This window comes from Homarus americanus, unplaced genomic scaffold (assembly GCF_018991925.1).
Source record: "Homarus americanus isolate GMGI-L3 unplaced genomic scaffold, GMGI_Hamer_2.0 scaffold57306, whole genome shotgun sequence".
NCBI lineage: Eukaryota > Metazoa > Arthropoda > Malacostraca > Decapoda > Nephropidae > Homarus > Homarus americanus.
Window position 1 is genome coordinate 2,821 of NW_024735525.1, and position 13,832 is coordinate 16,652.

Genomic DNA, 13,832 nt, shown 5'->3' on the forward strand with positions numbered 1-13,832 from the left:
ACTCGATGCACCCCTAACATTACTATGGGATAAGTGTTGTTCATCTTGAGATGACGACCACCTGCCTCTTCACTGACGTCATCATCATCATCATCTACCATCTCCCTAGTCACATCAGGTTCCCATCACCTCCAGGATGTCGTTGTTGGTGGTCTGGAGAAGCCTGGAACTGTAACACCCCAGCAGCTTCTCTGGCAAGGTCCACTGCTACCGCAACAGTCTGAACCTCACCAGTCACAGATTGAATCCTCCTCTCACTGGTATTCCATGCAACACGCCCATGCGGACGAATTGTAGCAATAGATTATCCATGACTCCACCAAGAAGTCCACAGCTTTTTTGATGTTAAATACTTCCAATTGTTTGAACAGTATTTTGCTGTGCCAACTGTTGATCCTCATCTTTCGCCTTGCTATCGGTGGTGGTGTTACCAACTCTTCCCTGGTGTTGGTGTAGTCGTTCAGGAGTTTGAATTTTTCAGAGAGAATGCAGCTATTACATTACAGATCAACCTTGGTCCGTGGGCTGTAATATAGACGAATTGGGAGGAAGGAAGACCACTTTTATGCTAGTGATGATCTAACAGTAGGGGCGAGTGTCCTGCGCGTTGTCCAGCAGCAACAAAATCTGAATGTCACATTCTGTCGCCACAGAATTTTTACATCGAACAAAACAGTCATCAAACCAGGAGAGGGACAGTAGAGAACATCCACGCCTATGTGCGGTCAGCCAGAGGACATTTAGCTGGTCATGTCCCATGGTTCTGTAGGCGTGCCATGCTGTGTGGATCACCGATAACCTTGAGCTTACAGGTACCGGAGGCATGGTGAAACAGGACGGTGATGCGAGTCTTCTATCTTCCGCCCAATCTTGCTGGCATTCTTTACAACCTAAGGACTTGGAATGTAACCTTTTCCAGAAAAGACCAGATTCTGTTCTTCCATAACCTCAAAACGGAGGAATTTAGCACCTGGTCAGTCACCTCGCTTTCACCAATGGATTCAGATCTTAAACCTCTTAAACCACCCAGATAATAAAAAGGTTTGGGTTGTACCCCATTCTGCCACGAATAAGATTCCTAACAGAGCGCCAGACGACCGCCATGTTCGTCGCGCCTGACGCACTGCACTCACAAGTAATTTTTTCTGTCTTGAGAAGCACCTGGTTGTGAAAATACTTGATCATAGAAGCACCTGGTTAAAATACTTGATCATAGAAGCACCTGGTTGTGAAAATACTTGATCATAGAAGCACCTGTAAACTTTGTGATCTTCATGCTCCTTTATCTTGGCTGCATCCTTCTTTATTGTTCGAATCGAGATTCATTCACACCATGCTGGCGCCAAATCAACCTGCCTTGTTCTCCAACTCTTGGATGATGGTATTAGTAACCTGCGAAGTCATTACAGAACAATGGATGCATCGTTACAGGTCTGGCGTGGACGGATGAAACTGGCGTGCTAGTACATCGCTTCCCTCTCCTCTCGGACACGCCATAATACTTTAAGCCATTACAGCTAGCAGCAGAGGGGTAGGGATGCATGGCCAATCACAGTCCGACATCATATGACGCCAGTGATAACGTAACAGCACACACACTGGCAAAACTCCTGACCAGGCTTGCCCCGGGAGGAGGGAGGAGGGAGAGAGGGAGGGAGGAGGGGAGGGAGGGAGGAGGAGGGAGGGAGAGGCAAGAGCACAGGCAGGCAGGCGGGTGGGGGCGATCTAAAAAATAGCTGCCGGCCGACCTCTCACAGAATTGAGCACGCTAGGTTCTGGCAGGGCACCGCTGTTAACGTGGAAACGCGGAATGTGGGACCGCCAGAATAGTAGGGTTGACTGCATATGACATTTATATTAAAAATATTCCTGGTCTTACAAGGAATCCAGGAATGTCAATTATATTATCCTAACTTTAGTCTTAGATATTATTTATTACCAAAAAGGTAAATATTCTGGTTTCTCCCAAACATTTATCTGGTTAGGGGAGGGGGGGTGGAGGGACCCGACCGACCATCTGGAGGTTGAAGAGGGGGAGGTAAGGTGGGTGTTTGATTGACAGATAGTTCTTGAAGAATTTTTTTTTTTTATAACCGAAGATATTTGTTTTTAGCTCATAATTCATACAAATTACCCGCCAGAATATAATTTACATTGCTGGAATTTTACAATTTTATGATCATTTTGAATGTGAACATCATAGATTTTGCATTCAACATACAAATTTTAGATCTAATGAAGTATTTTGTTTACTCTGAGTAAATATGTTATCTTTTGTGCAAAATATATGACATTTATATTCAAAATATTCCTGGTCTTACAAGGAATCCAGCAATGTCAATTATATTATCCTAACTTTAGTTTGAGGTATTATTTATAACTATACCTTAAAATCTAGTGGTTTTCCCCAAAAAATTTCTCAGAGAGGGAAGAGCCAGCGAGTGTAGTGTGAGAAGAGGGGGAAGGAGTCGAGTCCATTATTTGAATGGACATTAACTTGGCGACTGTATTTCTCTATTTCTCTTAAGTATTAATTGTATGCATGTACCATCATAAAATTAACATGTTATTTTCACTAGAACATAGGTATTGTGTCGGAAAAAGTGGAGTTTGGGGGTCAGCCGGTCTCTATTTCATTTAATCCCATATGTTATGTTGTTCACTTTACGCGTTCCTCGCTTTACGCGGGCCTCCGTGGGTTCAATTGACCGCATAAAGTGAGGGTTCACTGTACACAGGTTGACTATCGAAAATCCGGCAACCTCAGGACCTGATGGTTATATTTGCTGTGTAAGTTTAACAGAAAATGACTACCTGTACAGTCCTTTAAACAAAGAAAATTAAACACTAAATGAAAAGCAAATGAAATTTTATTATAAATGCTGTATACAGTAGTACAGGTAGTTCTGCTATAACGCGATAATTGTGTTCTTGTAAAATATCGTGTTATAGAAAATCGCGTAATAGAAATAACAGGGCTTATGGAGAAAATAGGGTTTGGTGCAGATTACTTGAAATCGAAAAAATTTAGTAGTTAGCCTAACACAAAGCATAGCACAGTCTAAATAAATGTTACATTCATATCTAATAATGAAATCATATAGTAAATCTAACACTTTACCTTGAAAAAATATGAATGTAACTTGATGGGGGAGAAGGGTGATTTTGAGGTTGATAAAATCGAGCTTCTCTTCAAGTGTTATATCCTTTCTTTTACGATCATCACCGGGAATTCTATCACCAGAACGCTTCTTGGAGATATTCTTCTTTACCATATTCACAGTTAATACCACAAAATTGGAGAAATAGTAAGCAAAAATCGCGTTATAGCAAACAAGCATTCGCGTTATACAAATATCGTTCCTAATTAAAAAATCGCATTAGAACAAATTCGCGTTATCAAAACACGCGTTATAGCAGAACTCACTGTACCCCGATTACGTACGCGGTCAATTGTCAATTGAACCCACAGGGTACCACGGAAAGTGAAAACCCGTAAAGTGAACAACAGAACATATGGGATTAATTCCAATAGAGACTGGCCAGAACCCCAAACTCCACTTTTTCCGACACAATACCTATGTTGTAGTAAAAATAACATCTAAATTTTATGATGGTATGCTCACACAATTAATATTTAAGAGAAATACAGTCGCCAGGTTACTGTCCATTCAAATAATGGACTCAAATCCCCCCCCCCCTCTTCCCAGCTCACTGGCCCCTACCTCTCTGAGAAATGATTGGGTGAAACACTAGATTTTAACATTTAGTAATAAATAATACCTCAGACTAAAGTTAGGATAATATAATTGACATTTCTGGATTCCTTGCAGGTCAGGGAATATTTTGAATGTAAACTTCATATATTTTGCACAAAAGATAAAATACTTGCTTTGTGTAAACCAAATTATTACATTAGATCTAAAATTTGTATGTCTAATGCAAAATCCATGATGTTTATATTCAAAATGATCATCATATTGTAAGAATTCCAGCAATGTAAATTATATTCTGGCCGGGTAATTTGTATGAATTTTATGAGCTAAATAAAAAAAAATAAAAAAATTATACTTCACGCGTATATGAGTAGCCGGTTCTGGCAAGGTGTAAATGAGCGGAGGAAAGTGAAACCGTGTAAAGCTGGGTAATACTGTACAGTATATTTAACAGAAAATTACTACCTGTACAATCCTTTAAAAAAAAAGAAAATTAAACACTAAATGAAAAGCAAATGAAATTTTAATGTTTACCAGGCTAATTAAATGATAAAATGATAAAATCAGAAGGAATGAGCATGAATGCTTGTTAGCAGGTGCAAGCAAGACCCAACAGCTGAGTCTGGAGTACAGCGCTATCAAAACATAAACGGCGCGTCCAGAAAACAATGGTGCGCCAAGGCAGGAAATTTGAAAATGCGCTCCGAAATCCATGCCGGAAAACTGAAGGTTCCGGTTTATCGAATGCCGGATTTTTTTATGGTCAACCTGTACAATACTGAACATATATACAATAAGAAAGAAATGTATTAAAAATATTGAGTCTCAAGTCCACTCTGTGCTTTGTTATTAATAAAGCACAGAGTGCACTTGAGGATAGACTCAACATTTTTATTTAATTTTTTTCTGATTATTTGTGAGAGGATTTTCCCATTATTATTTATTTGTATTGCTTTTTTATTGTGTGTTTGTGTGTCTACACACACACACACACATTTATACAAAACAGGTAAAGGAAGTTACTGTCTCTAGAACGAATGGCTCCCTGTCCTGGCCACGAGAATACCAGCAAATTCAAAACTACCCATAGACATTCTAGGGTACATCCAAGGTGTCATCTGCAAGTAATAAAGGACCGTGAAATAAAAATCCGTGAATTATCCGGGCATACCACATACTTTATATTCAATCCTACTCCTTACTCCATTATTATTTCCTCTGTCCAGTTGTCATGTCTCCTTATCAAAACAGAATAACTATACCTTTCTCTCATCTACTAAACTTTCCCTATTAACATGGATACAAATAGGTCATAAATACTGTACATCTTGAAAAGTCATACCTATAGGGAAGCAACACAGAAACAACTTCTTTCTGCATAGCTTTGGCAACATTGGGTGACCTCTTGCTGTAGAAACGGGCATGTTCTATTGGGTTTTCATCCCCCATACCATAGTTAAGTGTGACTTCTTGGACACTTAGATCACCTTCCTTTAATGTACTATTTTTAGGAATTTTTTTATATAGAGCCTCAAGCAGATCAGCTTTATCCTGTAAAAAAAAAAAAATAATTAATTAATAAAAAAAAAATACATATCTGTCCTGTACAGTAGACTTGCAACTTACGCGGGGTTTACGTTTCTGGGACCCAGCGTACAGTCAGAAACACTCCTAAAAATCCCCTAAATCGCCAAAGATGCACCGACCCCACCCTGAATCTCGTGCTTGCAATTTTACCTAGCAACACTTGGTAAAGTAAGGCTGTATGTAAAGGTGATTGTAATCGGTGGATTTGTTTCGGCTGTATCACTGCCGAGATAAATATTAAACAATCCAAAGGTAGAATTATTATAATAATAAACTATTCATTCTTATTTAAGACCATGAGAAGTTTCCAAATGTTAGTGTCATGATCGTGATGACAGCTAACCTGAAAACCTTTAAGATTCATATTACGCTCAAACGTCCACAAAACCTTCTGAGTCCCCTAGTGGAAACGTCCCCCATTTTCTCTGTTTCCTTGATGACGTCATCGATAGGCCGTCTTTGTCTAAAGGGAACTTTGAATATACAGTGAGCCTTCACTTTACGCGGTTAATTCAACCCACAGTGGCCCGTGTAAAGTGAGAAACGCGTAAAGTGAACAACATAACATATGGGATTACAGTTTTACCCCGCTTAACGCGCTTTCACTTAACGCGTTTTCGCATATACGCGGTGCCTTGCCAAAGCTGAACTTTCACTTAACGCGGCATTTTTCATCATATACGCGGTGAGTGTCCGGCTCGGATGCTATTTTTAGATTTTGACCACGCGCCACCCGCCCGCCCGCCCGCCCGCCTGCCTGCCTGCCTGCCTCTCCCTCCTCCTCCCTCCGCTTGGGCAAGCGGCGCGGTAAGGTTGCGCAGTGTGTGTCTTTGTTGCGTTATCACTGACGTCATATGACGTCTCGGACTGTGATTGGCCATGCAGCCCTACCCCCCTCTGCTGCTAGCTGTAATTGGCTTAAAGTATTATGACGTGACTACCCCGGGGAGGGAGGGAGGGAGGAGAGACGACGCTTGACCTAGCCACGGCAGTTTCATCCCTCAAGGCCACGCCGGGTTAACGCGCATCCATTGTTCCGTAAAATGGCTTCCGCCGGACCACCACCCCCAGAGAGAAACCTTTCCTTACCTGGACCCAGCGGCACTAAACCAAAGAAGACACGACGTTCATTAAGCTACGAGCTGAAGTACCAAATTGTTCAAGATTTGGAGAAAGGAAGACGCCAAGTTGATCTCGCGCGCCAGCATGGCGTCAACGAATCTACGATTCGTACAATAAAGAAGGATGCAGCCAAGATAAAGGAGCACATGAAGATCACAAAGTCTGCAGGTGCTTCATCTATCAGGTATTGCCAGAACAGGGTGCTGGCAAAAGTGGAAACTTTGCTGGTGAGTTATTTGGTGCGTCAGGCGCGACGCAACATGGCGGTGGACACGCGCTCAGTGCAGGAGTACGCACGTGAGCTATACGCAGCAGTGACACGTAAACTGGGAATTGCAGAGCCCAAACCCTTCAATGCTTCCCATGGTTGGCTGCATAGGTTTAAGAGGAGGAACAAGGTCACCAACATCAGCATTGTTGGTGAGGAAGCGAGTGCTGACCGTGCGGCGGCTAGAGATTTTCCTCCGTTTTTACGTGAGATTATGGAGGAAGGACAGTACAGTGACGACCAGGTGTTTAACATGGACGAATCTGGTCTTTTCTGGAAAAAGTTACCTTCCAAGACCTTCGTTGTCCAGTCTGCGAGCAAGGTAAGGGGCCGGAAGATGCAGAAGGAACGCATCACCGTCCTGTTTACCACCAATGCCTCCGGTACCTGTAAACCAAAGTTATCGGTGATTCACAAAGCCCGCAAGCCGCACGCCTACAAGAATATGGACATGAACAAGCTTAATGTCCACTGGCTAACCGCACGTAAGGCGTGGATGTCCTCTTCTCTGTCCCTCTTCTGGTTTGACAACTGTTTTGTTCCTGACGTGCAGAAATTCTGCGAGCAACAGAATGTTCCTTTCAATATTTTGTTGCTCCTTGACAACGCACCTGGACACTCGCCCCTACTTATGGATCGTCACCCCAACGTAAAAGTGGTCTTCCTTCCTCCCAACACTACGTCATTAATCCAGCCCATGGACCAGGAGTTAATCTGCAATGTTAAAGCTGCATACTCGGCAAAGAAATTCAAGCTCCTGAACGACTCTACCAACACCAAGGATGAGTTGCGTAAGCTGGGTGACACCGACAGCGAGAGTAAAAGCGACGAGGACAAGGAACAAGAGGCGGCGACTCAAGAACTTCTCGTCAAACAATTTTGGAAGAAGTTTAACGTCAAACAAGCTGTAGACTTCTTGGTGGAGGCATGGGATCTGCTGACTATTGCTACGATTCGTCACGCATGGAGACATGTGTTGCATGGCATACCAGGTGAGAGGAGGAGTGAACCTGTGACTGGTCAGGTTCAGACTGTTGCAGTAGCAGTGGACCTTGCCAGAGAAGCTGCGCTCAGTATTACAGCTGAAGGCTTCTCCGAGACCACCAACGAAGACATCATGGAGGTGATCAGAGATCCTGAAGTGACTGCCGACGAGATGTTGGAAGAAGAACCCGCCAGTGAAGAGGAGGAAGAAGGTGCGTCATTCTCCGAAGAACCTAGTTTAAGTCATAGTGATATTAAGTGTCTCATAGAGTTAACAGAAAAAATTAAGTCCATCGTTTCCCGCGACACTGACGATGAACGCCATGACGTCTTCCATACCCGACTGGTGCAGGCTATGGAGCCGTACATCACGGTGTATCATGACAACATCAAAGCCAGCCGTCAGCAAAGCATAACCGAGTTCTTCGCCCGCAACCCACCACAGCCAGCCCAAGCCAGTGATAGTGATAGTGAAGTTGATTTTGAGGGATTTGTCAGGGAAGCCATGACAACTGTAAGTGACAGTGATATTGATTCACCTAGTAATGGTGATTCACCTAGTAATGGTGATTCACCTGAGGGGCAGTAATCTGCCCTCTGCCTCGGAACCAGCCTCCATCCCCGTATGCCGACCCATCTCTTCTACTACCGTGAGTGTTCCTCAAAAATTTTCGTTTTTTAACCTATTCTTTATTTTTCCTATGTTAACCTTTATCTTTCCTAACCTAACCTCTTCTATATTACTTGTTTTTCATGCCACCATAAAGTTAAGATAGAATTTTTACTACAACATAGTTATTTGTCGTCAAAAAGTGGAGTTTGGGGGTCGGGCTGGGTTCTATTGGAATTAATCCCATATGTTCTGTTATTCACTTAACGCGGTTTTCACTTAACGCGGGACCCTCTGGGTTCAATTAACCGCGTTAAGTGGGGTACAACTGTAATTGAAATAGAGACCGGGCCGATCCCCAAACTCCACTTTTTCAGACACAATACCTACGTTGTAGTAAAAATAACTTCTTAATTTTATGATGGTATGCACACACAATTAATAATTAAGAGAAATATCAATAATATTAGGTTTTTTAACACTTACATTAGTAGAAAAGATGGCTGGGCACACGGGGATGGGGGGTTGGTTCCGAGGCAGAGGGCAGATTATTGGCCCTCACCTGTATCACTATCCACCACAGAGGCTTGCAGGGCCTCTTTGTCAAACCCCTCAAAGTCCATGTCCTCACTATCATTATCACTATCACTGACTTGGGCCGGCTGTGGTGGGTGGCGGGTGAAGAACTCGGTAATGTTTTGATGACTGGGCGACCTTATGCGCACCATGCTCGTACCGCTCTCCGCGTAAAAGGGTACACACACCGCAGAAAGTGAGCATTCCGGTTTCGGCAGGGTACCGCGTAAACGTGGAAACACGTAAAGTGGGACCGCGTAAAGCGAGGGTTGACTGTAATCCACAGATTTCGCAGCAAGACGCTGTATGTTGGGATCCTGTTGCCATCCAACCCTTTGTAATCAATTTAATTTTGCTTTTGATAGCTCAGGCAGAGCATTGTTAGTGAAGATAATAGTAGGGAATGAAACCGAGTTCATAGTCTATTTCAACTTCAGAGTGTACAGTGAATTAATTCATCGAAATAGAAGTAGGTGGACTCCGCCCTATTTTGAGTGAGGGTGCCGCGGGCATTTCAACCATTAGTAAGTGCTCGCCCCTTCACCCATACAGGTAGGTCATTCCACTGTGTTGTAATTCGCCCTTCTTTACGTGATTTGACCCAATTAATAGTTGATTGTGCAAGTGTTACAGTAACGTAGTTGGTATGCTCTGAGTGAAGTAATATTTACGTCTTTAACGTCCCCTGAAACGTGATGTCATTGTCACCGTTAGTAAGTGCTCGCCCCCTTCACCCATACAGGTCCCTAACGCAGCCTAGGCCGTGTCTGTAGCGTGGATGTTGTATCCACTATGTCTGAGGAGATGTCCGAGGTCCAGTAGGATCAGTTACCTTCGTGAGATCCGACCGTCAGACACTTCAGACTACCTATGGGCCCCATAGCTGGCTCATCTGACCCTAACGCTCGGCCCGTGAGGTGACCCCGGATCACCAAGCCACACACCACTACCAGCCCCCATCATTGGTGGATGAGTGTCTAACTCAGTAGGGCTATTTGTGTGGTGGGGTTATTCCACTGGGATCTTCAGAGTTCGTTGGAAAGTACCCCATGGTGGCAGGACCCCATGGCGGGTGCTTGAGTATCACTCCTGACGACTGAGTGTTGTAGTGGCAGTTGCCCCTGGTCTTAATGGTGCTAAGTTACTCTAAGAGTTGTGTTATTGAGTATGTCCACCCAGTAGTGGTGTGAGTGTGTTGAGCCTGAGGGCATAGTACCAGATTTCGTCTCCAGCCTTCATAGGGTGAGGACGTCGGCGCTGCCCGTGGTCTCTTGACCATGGGGACAGCTGCCAGCCTGGTTTGTCAGGCCCTTCCCTTTTCCCATCTCTTCCTCCCCACCTGAATTTATCAATATCCTCCCACCAACAGTACAGTACAAAGATTGACGATTAACCCACAAATGATATACAAAAGTGACAAATTCAACTCGAAAGAAAGAAACAACTGTTAGAATGACAATAAGTGCTTAGCGGCCAATGTTGAAGCTGCCGCGGAGCTAACACACCCAGTCCCCGGTACACTCACCACCACCAACACTGGATGAGAAGCCAAGAAGGATTCCAAACTACATCAGGAGAAAAATGAGGACTCCCTACTCCACCCAGGTGAGGAACTATATATTCCTAACAACATCATATGAGGAACAAGAACCATCTCCAACACCCTGTGTGAGCTGAAGAACCTTAACGGACGAAGTGGTGCATCTGCAGCTGTAGTGAGGTAGCGGATTAGCGGCCAGGTATAACGCAACGGCCATCCAGTGAGGATCACAAGAATATTTACAAGACCAACTCCCACAGTACCAGATCTATAGTTAATCTTTATGTTGACTCTATGTTTCTTATGTTACTGTATTGAAAGCTTTTGTCAATCAAGTGACCCACTCCCCGATTCCACCATATGTAACTTATCACCTCTGTTCATTGTATATTTTCAGCCTTCGGGCTGTCATGTTATCAATTCAATTTCATTTCATTTTTACTTATAGAGGCGGATGTGCTGTCACTAGCATACAATACACAGAACATCTGGCAATGTGAAAAGTATATACAATAAATATTATAAGGCCTAAAGCAAAGGAAGGATGTTCCTAACACATAATATATTATTTACAAAATATTGGAGGTCTTTTCAAAGGTTGGTCAGCAGCGCAGCGGTTGGACATCTTGAGTATGAATAGTCGGCTTGTCTTGCAAGCACAGGCGTGCTCAGGTGGATCCAATCTCCCAAGTATATCAATATATCACAAAATCCCTCTCCGCGTCGAAGTCCATGTTATCTTAAAAACCGTTAATTATTTATTTATTATTATTATTATATATTCTTTCCTCCTCCATATTAATGTTTAAATAAATTTTGTATTTGTATATTGTCTATTATTTACCTACAGTATCTAGTTATTTCTTTCCTATTACTTGATATTATCATTACATACACCCACAAGCCTCCTCTCGTCATACCAATGGTTTTAAGTACAGCTAGACTGACTTCGACTGCTTGACTTACGACGGGACTTACTACCCTACTGAGTTGTGACAATTTTTTTTTTTTTTTTTTCTTTTTTTTTTTTTCTTCTTCTTCTTCAAATGACCGCATTTTCTATGCGAAACGTTTCCAGTTAATGTAGTCTCATGTATAATTAGAAAATTATGAAATGTCCATATTGCATTCACTGACTACATTAAAGGTAAGTGCTCAGTCACACTATCCATTCCTCATTTTATTACTTACTGTACTGTCACCCATTACTTGTATCCATTCCTCATTATTTATTACTTTCACTGTGTCATTCCTCATTATTTATTACTTTTTACTGTACTGTATTTCATTGTAGATTTTAATTAAAAAAAAAAAAAAATTTATCTATGTCGGACTTACGACCTGGATTTGGGTCCCTAACCCCGTCGTAAGTTGGGGTCTAGCTGTATTAGAGTAAAGAAAAATGTTATAAGAGGCACGGTCCTTATATTAGTATATATAGTATTTGTTTAAATAATGACTATATTAATCAATTGGCAACTCAACTATAACTAGGAACGAGGACTGCCACAAGATTCTCAGATCAAAATTTCTTCATTATTTAAGCAAATATAAGAACATTTGGAAACTTCTTATGACTTTAAATAACAATGAATAGATTATCATTATACAGTAATAATTCTACCTTTGGATTGTTTAATATTTATCCTGACAATGCAATAGATCCACCAATTACAATCACCTTTACATACAGCCTTACTTTAAACGTGTTGCCAGGTAAAATTGCAAGCACGAGATTCAGGGTGGGGTCGATGCATCTTTGGCTGACTGTACATATATACTAGAACTCATAAATCACTACGAATTTTCGTATTCCAAATCTTGACAGATCTCACGCTTGATTCATTCCGCCCATACCTCCGTGCCACAGTAGCGATTGACATGCTGCCTTTTATTAAGTCTAACATCACAGAGCATTGTTTTACTAGATTGTGTGTTTAGGCATTATGATGATATGAAAGTTAGCGCACTAAATTGGCATAAGAAATATTGGTTATGACGATACCGCCCGACAACTGAGACAACAAGGTGGCCAGGTGGGTGGCGAGGTGGTCGTTTGAATTGTGACCCCTTTAATTTTGAGTTTAAAGTGGAAATTATAACTAACTTGGAGTAATCCACATATAGTTGAAACGTAAGAAAAAATCCGCCTAAGTTGCCAGTCTACTGTATTTGAATTTCACATATTAACACATAAATCATGAAAAATACAACTCGAAAACAATGAAGATGTATAGAACAAGTGTTACTATCACTTGTACTTCTGATAAATACAGGATTCATCTTGAAATCCCCATTTTTCAAAACCCAAAGTTGGGCAGCTTCCATAATAATTAAGGGTTTAGTTGCATCTATAAAACACTAACATATTTACAGTAATCATGATTTTGTTCAGTTATTCTTTAATTTTGTAGCTGAAGGTCAGACAGGAACCATGAAGTCTCTCATTTCAAACTTTGCACATGAAATATAATGATCATTAATTGAACTTTCACCCTCAAAAACACTAAAGTCGATCAACATTAATAACTCACAATCTTAATCTCTCTTTGGCTGCAGTGGGTTGTGTGTGGCCAACATAGAGATACAGTTTCCTGGTGAGGATGTTCCTGAGGATGATTTGTGCACCCTTGAGTTGTGGTTCATCCTCTTCCTCAAGATGATCCGATGGAAGACATCATCAGTCAAGTTTGTGTAGGCACATGTCATGATGCACATCCGCTAAAGCGATTTTTCACTGATAATGAAAAAAATATATGATGCAATTAATGGAGCTGAATACGAATCAGAGAGTAACAACATATGTGAACACAAAATGTAATAGTATGTCTAGTTTACAATCTATCAAGTAATGAGTCAATACATTAAAACCTACACATATCACAATAATGCCAAATTAGACATTGATTAATGAATTTAATTGTGATAAAAGAAGCACATGACTATTTAATTTACTCACTATATTGATTGAGAAGGAGATAAATCTATTAATTACTCTTTCATTGCATAGACAATTCTTCTCCAATATTTCCTCTCATCCCTTCCTCAGCATTTTCTGGAGGACAACAACTTCGACACAGAAAACCGTCTCAACTAAGCATGAAAAGATTATGAAACGGCATGCTATCAAAGACCTCACTTGCATTCTACATATGCATTGAAGATACGAGTATCTGTCACAAATTAACAAGAAGTATCAAAAAGCATGGGTTACTTTCAACTAAATTTCTCATTGGAAGATTGAATTGTACAGTGATACCCGTTAGCGGAACAATTGGTGCAAGAGCACTTCCCGAGGGAGATTTCCGGCTAAAGAGCGACTTTCTCAGACCCGGAAAAATTCATATCCAGAATATTTTCCGGTTACTAGAGGAAAAGTTTCGAGTTTCTAAACTAGACATCTTGGCACACGAACAGCCTTTCCCCAGA

At 41.6% G+C, this 13,832-nt stretch overlaps 1 long non-coding RNA gene across 1 annotated transcript; it reads right to left on the reverse strand.

The window, feature by feature from the left end:
• Nucleotides 1–4,722: 4,722 nt before the first annotated feature.
• LOC121871281 lies at nucleotides 4,723–13,056 on the reverse strand. Its single transcript, XR_006089857.1, has 3 exons — nucleotides 12,938–13,056; nucleotides 5,059–5,267; nucleotides 4,723–4,834 (listed from the first exon to the last, which is right to left on the reverse strand). It is a non-coding gene; the product is annotated as an uncharacterized LOC121871281 (long non-coding RNA).
• Between the last annotated feature and the right edge of the window lie 776 nt (nucleotides 13,057–13,832).